Source organism: Pipistrellus hanaki (assembly GCF_964339955.1).
Source record: "Pipistrellus hanaki genome assembly, chromosome: 3".
Lineage (NCBI taxonomy): Eukaryota > Metazoa > Chordata > Mammalia > Chiroptera > Vespertilionidae > Pipistrellus > Pipistrellus hanaki.
The window spans coordinates 68,159,647-68,171,814 of NC_140505.1; positions in this window are offsets into that span (position 1 = coordinate 68,159,647).

A 12,168-nucleotide genomic window follows, 5' to 3' on the forward strand; every position below is an offset into this window, starting at 1 on the left:
CTCCCCCACCCAGGCTCTGGTCTGGGCTTGTGCAGGAGGCAATCAATCAATGCATTTCTCTCACATTGATGTTTCCCTCTGTCTTTCTTTCTCTCTTCCATTCTCCTTAAATAAAAATCAATGGGAAAATATCCTTGGACGAGGATTTAAAAACAAAAGAATGAAGCATACCTAAAAGCACACATATGAAAACTAATAACACATCTGCATTTATTACTGGCTTTGTAAATCTTTTGAAGATAGTGTATATTAATAACTTCCACTTTATTTGGGCAAACCTTTGGTTTTTATAGTCTTTTCGGTAGGATATCTGAAAAATGCATTATTTGATAATTACTCTAACATTGCTACTATAGATTCTAGTAAGTATGTTTTCAGGGTAACTATCAGTAAATTTTACTACTAATCATATTTTAAATGTTAGTATTTAATGCAACTGGTTTTACATTCATAACCCCCAGAATATTGGGGAAAAGTCTTTATTATACTTTGCTGTCTGGAAGTTGGAGTTCATTTGAGAATTTTTATTGGGTGGTAGAGTACTTGAGACAACAGTGTTAGTTAAGGTATCCAGTAAATATTAATAATTCACTTGAACATTTAAGGAAGACATCAGATTAAATAGATTTTAAAAGGGGTAAAAGAAGAGAGTTTAGGAAACCCACACTAATTATGCTATACATAATTTGATTTTTGGCAAAGATATTAGGTCAATGAATGAGAATTAAGTGTTTTTAACAGATAATATTGCTAGGACAACTGGATAACTATGTCAGCCACAAAAGAGAAAAAAGAAAGGAAGACAAAAGGAAGGAAAGAATGAAGGAAGAAAATGGAAGGAAGGAAGGAAGGAAGGAAGGAAGGAAGGAAGGAAGGAAGGAAGGAACAAGGAAGGAAAGAAGGAAGGAAGGAAAATACAAAAAATCTTCTTTATCCACTTCACTCTTTACACAGAAATCTGGATGATAGAGCTACATGTAAAACATAGAACCATAATATTTTTTAGGAAAAAATTAGAAAACAATAACTTTGTGTTTTGGGGGTAGAATAGATGTTCAATAAATATTTATTATTTATATAACATATACAAGGAATAGTTCTCTAATTTGAAAGATTTCTGATATTGTGTCTAAATATTAAATATTTTAAATTACTTAAAAAGGCGAAAACCGGTTTGGCTCAGTGGATAGAGCGTCGGTCTGCCGACTGAAAGGTCCCAGGTTCAATTTCGGTCAGGGGCATGTACGTTGGTTGCGGGCACATCCCTGGTAGGGGGTGTGCAAGAGGCAGCTGATCGATGATTCTCTCTCATCGATGTTTCGAACTCTCTATCCCTCTCCCTTCCTCTCTGTGAAAAATCAATAAAGTATATTTTTTAAAAATTACTTAAAAAGAAAAAATTAATACCCACTTTCATAAATTCTATTTATAGAACTAATTTCAACTCATAGTTTTGGCAATAAAAGTATATTCTCATATTTTCTAGTTGTAAAAATAAACTTTGTAGTTGTAGTGTTCAATCTTAGACAAAAATTAATAGAGTATGAGATAATTACAGCTTCAGAAGAATTGATTATCAACATGTAGGCATATTAACAGAAATCAAATATTCTGTTCACCAATCCTAATGTATATCCATCTATGACCTTTGAGGAAAAGCAAAATAGCAGAATATTTTTTCTATGTTTCTAAATTGTCCATTTTACTCTAAGTAGTGGCAATACTGTAAAAATTAGCACAGTGTATATTAAGATGATCCTTAAACTAGAAGAACATTCATTTATATTCAATGAATAAATAAATTATAAGATAAAAATAATGCCCCCCCCCCCCCTTTGAACTTTTGCCAGTTTTACTGATGTGATAGTCTTACAGAGAAGAAAGGTTAAGAGTGTGATTTTTCTATTTGATTAAATTTATTAAATTAAGCTGAATGGGAGAAACAGAAAGGGGGAAAATAGAGGCCTGATGCACAAAAACTGAGCAAGAATAGGCCTTCCACCAGGACCGGTTTGGCTCAGTGGATAGAGCGTCGGCCTGCAGACTGAAAGGTCCTGGGTTCGATTCCGGTCAAGGGCATGTACCTTGGTTGCGGGCACATCCCCAGTAGGGGGTGTGGAAGAGGCAGCTGGTCGATGTTTCTCTCTCATCTACGTTTCTAACTCTCTGTCCCTCTCAATTCCTCTCTGTGTAAAATCAATAAAATATATTAAAAAAAAAAAAAAAAAGAAAGAACAACAACAAAAAAAGAACAGGCCTTCCTTTCCCCGGCTGCTGGCACTAGCTTTCCTCCGGGACCCGGGCTTTCCTTTATCTGGAAGGTCATCTGGTCTAATTAGCATATTATGCTTTTATTATTATAGATACTATACCAAGAACATTCAATATGTTTATGAAAAATTCAATTAAGTGACATAAGATAATTGATACTTCTTGTAAAAGCTGTCTTCCATTATTCTCTTGAGGAAAAGACATAGAAATATACCTTTCAGCAACCATTGTACTATACCATAAGATCAAAGACTTTTATTTTGAGCAATTTAATAAGTGAAAGATTTTTGTCACTTGCATATATTGCAATTTTATTATTTTATTTCATTCATCAATTTTATCATTGTAGGCTTATGTATTTAAGATCTATATTTTATCTTTACTTATTTTAAAATAGCAAATCTGTGTAAGAAATCTGCAATCTTCTCATATATGCATAGCTATGAAAGATAGCACATTATTCAGTAGAAACTTGATTACCCCTTTATAATTTGATGGAAATCCAGAAGGAACTTGCCTGCATTGAAATGCTAAGCTCTAAAATATATATGTCCTTCCTTCATAGTTTAGAATATATGTGCCCTTCCTTGTTTGTTCCCTCCCTCGGCTTTTATGGTATGTGTTCCTTTTTGCAAATTTCTACTCTTACCTATATTATAGATTTTCCTACGCTAGATATTTTACAAATGGTAGGTTTGCTTCTAAAAAGCTATACATAAAGTCTTTTCTTCCTGAGTCTCTGCAGTGCTCACCTTAGAGCTGAGCATATTGTTTGTCCTGGTAAGGACTTACTGATGACATATTTGTTCTTTCTGTGTAGAGAAGTGCAAAAGGTTCCGAATTGTTACTGCCTGGAAACATATGTTTACTAAATAATGTGACAGCCAATTCAAGCTGCCAATGTTAGAGCAATATCTATATGACCTCATTTAGTCAATCCAGTTAAAACATCAGGAAGGAAACTCAATGACAAAACTCAAACACACCAGAGACTGCTGATTCGTTGCTTTTCAATTTTCTTCTTGAAACTGTGGCATCATGTAGACATAAATTATTTGTGTTTCCTTTGTGCATTCCTATTATACCTCTGGCTTAGCAAGTACATGAATATATGCATTCTGTGTTCAAATAAGATTTATAACTGGGGAATTACATTTTCAGAAAATAATACCTTCACCTTTTGGGGCATTGAAAAAAATGAGAAAGAAAGAGTTATAAATTGCCATTTGAAGTAATAAAAAAAGATAACTCTTTCTGACTATATTGCAATCTGTGACAATAACAATATTATTGCATGTAAGAAAGGTTCTTATTGGCAAGCATAATTCCTCATCTCAAATTCTATTCCTGAGGAAAGCTATAAACTCTCTATTAACATAAGAAATTTTTCACTGAAGCTAAATGAAAAATAAGTATATTAGCATTTTCATTAAGTTCATAAGTCAAATTTCCATTGCTGATTTTGATTGAATTTGCAAATTTAGTAAACATTTTACAAACTCAATTAAAAAATCTGTAGTCATAGTTTCATAGTTTTTTTTTTTTCAAACTTTATAGGTAAGTATAATAAGCATGGTCATTATAAAATACTTTGAAAATACAGAAAATTTAGAGGAAATATATAAAGAAGCATAATTCTATTGTACTTTCCAAGATAATCATATTTTGAAGTTTCTTTCCAATTGCGTGCAGAATTGATTTTTTTTGCTTTTACTTAATATCAATGAATACAAATTTTCATATTATTAAAACTTCCAAATATTTAATGAGTACATAATGTCCTATTGTAGGGATGCAACACGTTTCATTAAGAATTTCCCAGAGAAAATCCAAGATGGCAGCAGAGTAGATGAAAACTACACTTACCTCCACTCAGGACCAAACTGAAATTCAGCTAAACTATAGAGCAATCAACCTGGATAACCAACTGAACACCGGCTGAAGAGACATCTTACAACCAAGAATTTACAGGAGAAGCCACATGGAAACTGGTAGGTACTGCCGAGAAGCAAAAAGGGCTGGCCCTGCTCCAAATGGCGGCAGCTGAGATTCTGTAAAAGTTTCCCCCTGAGAAGAGTGAGGTCTCGACACTACACCAGGCTCCCCAGTCCAGAGTACCAGAGCCAGGAAGAGGTGCCCACATAACATCTTGGTGTGAAAATTAGTGGGGATTCTCTCTTTCAGGGAGAGTCAGAAGATATTAGAGACACCGGCACCCTCTTAAAGCACCAAGGCACAAATCTCATTCATAGCTACACACCCTGGGCTCCAGCAGAAGCAGAGTGGAGCAGAATAGAGTCACTGAAAAAGAGTCTTGGGTGTGTGTCTCTGGGAAGAAAGCTGAGAGGACAGCCCCACAGAGGCCATCTTTCTTGGGTGGAGCACCCACCCCCTTCCACATGCCATATGCTTAAGGCAAAGCAAAAGTCCCACAATCTGGACTCCTTATAGCCCCACCTTGCAAATCTTGTGCCCTGCTGCGTAGTCAGATGCATGCGCTGGGGTGTTGAGGTCTGGGCAGACTCGTAGTGTCAGTGACTTCATTGTATGTGGGCCATTTCCCCCAGTTTCCCATGAGCATGACTAGGGCTTCCCCTGCAGGAGATATCTCTTAGCTTCACTTTCCAGACTCCCAGTGACCCTACCCTCTCAACTCCTGGTGGCTCCACCTAGCTGAGGTCTAGGCAAAACTCAGAATTGATTGAATTATGTAGCTCTGGGGTAGGATCACTCTCCCCTACTTCCCCCAATCCTGACCACAACTTCCCTTCATGATAAATCCACTAGCCACACACTTTCCACTACCAGTGTCCCCTGCCCTGCTGAGATTAGGTTTCTGGCAGAAGAATCTGGGATATACTAAGTTAGTGGTTTTAGGATGGGGACTGTTTTTTCCTTGTACACCTGAGCAGTGCAGAACACTCCCTTTCGCAGCCAAATCTGGTTCTGTTTGGGACTGATAAAACCTATTGGTATCACCCTGATGATTCCCTGAGGCACTGGTACATGCGGGAGACAGCCAATCAATGATTCCCTATCAGCATTGATGTTTCTTTTTTTTTTTCCCTATCCCTTCTTCTCCAAAAGCAATAAAAAATATATTATAAAAAAAAAAAAACCCCACCACCACCAACAAAAAACAAAACAGCAAGAAAAAGCCAGTTAGTTACCAACAAAGAAGCTCCCATAAGACTGTGAGCTGATTTCTCAACAGAAACATTTCAGGTTAGACAAGATTGACATGAAATATTGAAAGTGATGAAAAGTAAGGATCTATAACCAAGATTACTCTTCCTGCATAACTATCATTTATAATTGAAGGAAAAATAAAGAGCTTCCCAGACAGAAAAAGGCAAAGGACTTCATTACCGCCATACCAATATTACATGAAATATTTAAGAACCTGCTTTAAGAAGAAGGAAAATACAAACAAACAGAGGAGCATAGTTAAAAGAATAAAAGAAAAATAAATATGTACTAATAATTTAAATGTATATGAATTAAATGCTCAAGTCAAAAGATATAAAGTAGCTGAATGGATAAAGAAACAATACCCATATACTGTTTATAAAACACGCACCTCAGAATTAAAGATACATAAAGACTAAAAATAAAGGGGTGGAAAAATATATTTCATGCAAAAAGAAATGAAAAAAATTTCTTGAGTTATAATACTTATATCTGACAAAATAGACTATAGGATGAGACAAAGAAGGACACATGTAATGATACAGGGATCAATCTTATAAGAAGATATAAGCCTATAAACATTCATGCATCAAACATAGTAGCACCTAAATATGTAAAAAATATATTTTGTTGCATTTTAAGAGAGAGATAGATAGCAATATAGTCTTAGTAGGGGACATTAACATACCATTGATATCAATGGATAGATCTTCCAGCTTCAAGTCAACAATGAAGCAGCAGCCTTAAGTGATACACTAGATCAGATGAATTTAATTGATATCTTCAAAGCATTTCACCCCAAAGCAGTACTATATACATTCTTTTAAAGTGCTTATGGGATATTTTCTAGGATAGATTACATGTTAGCACACAAAAGAAGTTACCATGGAATACTAAGCAACAGTAAAAAAGAAGGATCTCTTAGCCTTTGAGACAACATGGAGGGATCTGGAGAATATTATTCTGAGTGAAACAAGCCAATCAGAGAAAGTCAAGTGTAACATAATCTCATTCATATGTGGAATCTAATGAAAAAAAAAAACACAACAACTGATGAACAAAATAGATCCAACCACATAGAAGCATGGAACAGACTATTGAGTCTCAGAGGGAAGGCTGGTGGTTAGGTGGGTGGGAAGAGATGAACCAAAGAACTTGTGTGCATATATGCATAATCCACGGACACTGACAATAGGGTGGTGAAGGCCTGGAGCAGTGGGCAGGGGTGGGAAGGAAGGTGTCAATAGGACATAAAAAGGAATGTATGCAATACTTCCAACAATAAAGATTTAAAAAAAATCTATTGTCAATAAATTTAAGATTGAAATCATCCTTTTCGGATGGAAAGGAGTCCTCTTAACCAAGCATCTTCCTGATCATAACGAAACTAAAAATCAATAACAAGAAAAAAATTGAAATAAAACCACAACCACATGGAGATTAAATAAACAATGAATGAATTAACAATGAGATCAAGGAAGAAACCAATAAATATCTTGAATTAAATGAAAATGAGAACACAACAATCCAACATCTATGGGTCACTGTGAAAGCATTCCTGAGAAGGAAACTCATAGCATTACAGCCCTACCTCAAGGAACAAGAAGAAGCTCAAATATATAATCTAACTTTACATTTAGGAAACTTGAAAAAGAACAAACAACACTTAGAGTGAATAGTAGAAAGGAAATAATAAAGAACAGAGAAGAAATAAATTAAATAGAGTCTAAAAAAATATTACAAAAGATCTACAAAAACAAGTTTGTTTTTAAAAAGATAAACAAGATCGACAATCCTTTAACCAGATTTATTAAAGAAAAAAGAAAAAATTCCCCCTCCCCTAGAGAAAATAAAATCAGAAATGAAATAGGAAGAAATTCCACAGACATACAAGGGATTGTAAAAAAAATAATAATAAAATACTAAGAAAAACTATATGCCAATAATTGGACAATCTGATTAAATCGATAAATTTCTGGAAAAACACAATCTTCCAAAATTGAATTATGGAGAATCATAGAATTTGAATAGAGAAATACAACTAGTGAAATTGATGTAGTAATATAAAAGCTTCCCCAAAAAGAAAGTTCAGGACTGGATGACTTCACATAGAATTTTAACAAACATTCAAAGAACTAACAGCTATATTCTCAAACTACTTCCAAAAATTCAAGTAAAGGGAAGACTTCCTTTTTATTAGGCCAGCATTATCCTAATTCCATTCCAGATAAAGGCACTGCAAAGAGCTCTGGCCATGTGGCTCAGTGGTTAAAATGTCAACCCATGAATCTAAGGCCATGGGTTCAATGTCTCCAACAACTGATCAATGTGTCTTCCTCACATTGATGTTTCCTTCTATTTCTCGCACACACACCCCTTTCCTTCCACATTCTCTAAAAATAAATGGAAAAAATATCCTTGGGTGAAGATTAACAACAACAAAAAATGATATTACAAAGAAAGAAAATTAAAGTCCAATATCTCTGATGAATATATATACAAAAATTCTCAACAAAATATTAGTATTCGGTATTCATTAATACATTAAAACAATCATACCCAATGACCAAGTGGGATTTATTCTTGGGATGTAAATTTGGTACAACCTCTGAAAATCAATCAAGCAATCACCTCATAAACAAAATGAAGGATTATATTAATAGATGCAGAAAGAGCATTTGATAAAATCTAACACCAATCTATGGTAAAAACTGAGTAAAATTTGCCAAATTTTTAAACATTTGATTTTATATATATTTTTATTTCATGCTATTTATTCTATATTTTTCTAATTTTTAGTAGTTTCTTTTTGTTTTATAACTACAGTCTCTCCTTCTAAAAAGAGGAACAAAATTTTTAAAAAGACTTCTGAATGCCTCAGTTGTTCTGTATGTTTTCCACTAGCTGTGATGAAAATGATCTAGGAAAGAATGGAATAATTTCCCATTCTAATTAGGCTATTGTAGAACTTAATTTGCTGCACTGTAATCACTATGATTTTCATTCCCTTTCAATGCAAATGTAAAGTTGAAAGAGAAAAAATCTACAGAGCAAAGCAACCAACAATCAATTATAAACATCTGATGACACAATGTTTGAGGTGTAGAGTCATAGTTTACCTGGAGGAATGTGGGGGGATATACATACTCAAATACAGAATTTGACACTAGGATGAATTCCCACATATATTTGGTAAGTAATTCTTTAAAAGAACATACAATTAGACATATTAATTACACAATATCCCCATACAAAAGATAGACACTTTATTTCATACCTTCCTACATTCAAAGTTTATTGAGTGTGAAATCTAAGAAAATATTTATTTAATAGGACATAAGTAATCTACATTTTATAGTTGGTTACTAATTTCCTTATAGATAACACACACTGAAATAGAATGGAAAACATGGGCATAATTAAAATCATCTCAATCAAATAAAATAAAGACCATTAGAGTTCTTTTCACTAGAAAAATAGTAGTATAATTTGTAGCCAAATAGGAAGTGAGAGGGAAATTACATATGCTGTTAGAGACTGATAGGATTGAATCAAATGATTGTTCATTTTATGTTATCTGCTTAAGAATTTTTGGTACCAGGGGGAGAATAATAGAACAGCGATTGCATTTGTAAAGTGAATGAAAACTGAGTTTTTTGTGTTATTTATATCTGCCATCATGAACTATAAAATAATTTTAAAAATTAAGAAAAATTAAGATGGACCATATATTTGAATACCTATGTAATTATGATTATTCCTATACTAACATGGTATTTTTCTATTTTGTTATCAAATTAATTTTATAGTTTCTTAGGAGAAAATTTAAACTTAAAGCATATATTAGTTGAAAGTATTTTTAAACCATTGACAAGTGATGCAGCAGTGTTTCAAAATATTTAATCAATGTTTTGGTCTATGTTCAAATCATTCCAAACCATGTTCAATTTCTTCTCCTTTTAAATTTGGCTATTTTGCAGGTATTCAATTCTATCTCAAAGTGATGCTTTGTTGGATATCTTCCCAACCTGCTGTGATAGTAAGCTAGGCTGGACTTACAAAAGACTGCCAACAACTCTAACTGGCATGTATTCTAAGTGGTTATGAAGGGGATTGTCTGGCTTGAAATCCACCTGAGGAGCCTAACGATTTTCAAGCCATTAACTCAACTCTTCCTCCTATGGAGAAAATCAGAAGATGGTCTCTAAGGTTGTGGCAACAAAACAAAAATATTGTCGAATTATTTTGTAAAATAAGATTTTATTTTTGCCCTATGTTGCTTCTATTCCTTTATTACATTCCATGGAGTGAAATATCAGGGAACATCTAAAAATATTCTATTTTAAGAAATTCTTAAAATTGTCTCTCCAGGAATTCTCAAAGGATATATCAATCTGAGACTATGTAATAGTCTTGACTTTTATCTTATCATTTGCAGATTTGATCTTCAAATACCAGTAGTTGAGTTTGCATTATGCCATAGTTCTTTAATTGTTTGAACTGAATTGAATAATCAACCCATAGCTTTATAGAAATATATAGAGCTTAAATTATAATCGATCTTTACTGTTTCTATGGTTCTCAATAATTAGATTCCTTGGAAACACCCACCACAATGATTTACTTTCTCTCTGCTCATGTGTTCTTTTTAAATTAATGAACCAGGGACACAATTTTCAAATTGGGATAATAATAATAATCTTACCTAAAAATAGACAAATGTGTAAATTGACTGTACCTCTGTTACACCCACAGCCAATCAGAGTGATTATGCAAATTAGAAAGCCAAAGTTGGCAGCTGCCAGCTGTTCCAGGGGTGGAATAGCCAGGTGGGGCAGGACGCCTGCTATGAGAAAGAGGGCAGGGGTGAAGGGGCAAAGAGATCTACAGGAGCAGAGTGCCACAGCGAAGAGAAGACTGCAGACTCTGGAGTCTACAACGAAGACGAAGATGGCAGATTCTGGCCTGAGCGAAGGCCTGAGTCCCAAGTGCCGGAGGAAAACCAGTGCTGGAAGCCAAGGGAAGGAAGGCCTATTGCATGAATCTCTTCATGCAACAGGCCTCTAGTAATAATAATAATAACAGTAAAATGAGACTATGGTTATCTTACTACTTATCATCCTGTGTAATTATGAGTAATTTAGATCAAGCTTATAGATGAGTATAGTGTCTACATAGCTTCTTTTAATTAATCATTACAAAAGTTTATATTATGTGAAAAAGTATCATAAAACACAAGTACTATCAATTCTACTTAAATATTTAAAAGTATTAGCAGTAAAACACTTAGATATATATTGCATTTTATTTATTAGTATTTATTGAGTTTTCAGTATATGCTATTGTCTGTGTAAGGTATAGAGGACACAAAAGTAAACAAAGCAGGTATTCTTAATATATATATTTTGATCAAGAAGATAGAAAATAAACAAATGCATACTTGTTTTGACATAGAACAAATGGATAATTTATTTAACAATCTGTGTCTAAAGGTTGACAAACCTTGTTCCATGGATGGCAAATGACTGTGTTACTTTCAAAATTCCTCTGGTAGGCCACCTTATGTAAAGTGTCTACATGTAAGGCCAAGAAGATTTCGCTCATGCAAAGATAACGGTTTCTCTTGAAGCCCCCATCACCTCAGAAATTTTGTTTTGTAATTGACTGTTGAGAAAGAATAACAGGGGCTTCATTGCATATAACATGGCATTTATTGAAAGCACTTATATTGCTGGGACTACTCTAAGTATTGAAACTATTGGAAATATACATGCTTCTTTAATTCTCAGAGAAGCCTTGTGAACTCTTTTATAGGTAAGAATTCTGAGGGATAGAAAGATTGTGTAATTTACCTAAAATTGCATAGCTGTTAAATGAGAATTGGTCTATGTAATTTGAGATATTGTAAGCCATATATTTAATTCTTTTTCAATTACTACAATTAAGATTCTATTGAATAAATGTAACTGAAGGAGGAAAGTCTAATACTGCCAGGGTTAGAAAAAAATGAAGTAAAATAATGGTTCCAGGAAGAAGAAAAAAAAGATTTTTCTGAAGTAACTGGAAAAGATGGAAATAATTTTTAAAATAGATACATCTAAATGATAAATATGGGAAAGAAGAGTTACTGGTGAATGCCCAGAAGTTATCAACTGTAGAATTCACAAGTAGTGAGGAAAGAGAGATTTAACTAATTACAAATTCATAGCTGTGAAACCTCCTCATGAAAGAACAGAGAGCTTGGCATGAAAGCAAAATTAAAAACTACAAAGGAGGTGTAGCCCACATAGAGCAGGTGCTAACATTTTTAATAATAACATGACTTGGGCACTTATACCCTGGATACAATTTATTAAAAATCACATGTCCCATGCGATAGCAGTTCTTTCCTGCCCAACAGGAGAATCCTATTTCAGTTAGTACCCAATCTGGAATATAGTATTACTTCCTCAAAGCCAACTAGATTCCTCATGTCTCTTATTACCACATTGGTAATATAGCACTCTGTATGCTGATCAGGCAGCATACAGAGGCAAGTAGCCAAAGAACAAAGAATATATATTAGAAAAAGACAAAAAAATCAGTAAAAATTAAGTAAAGAAAGTATATTCCCTAGGAACATGGCTGTGTTTTGTATATGAGGTTGAGTAATAATACTTTCTTAGTAATGAAACTGAGTATATCTTCAAACATATCTATATAGAGGTA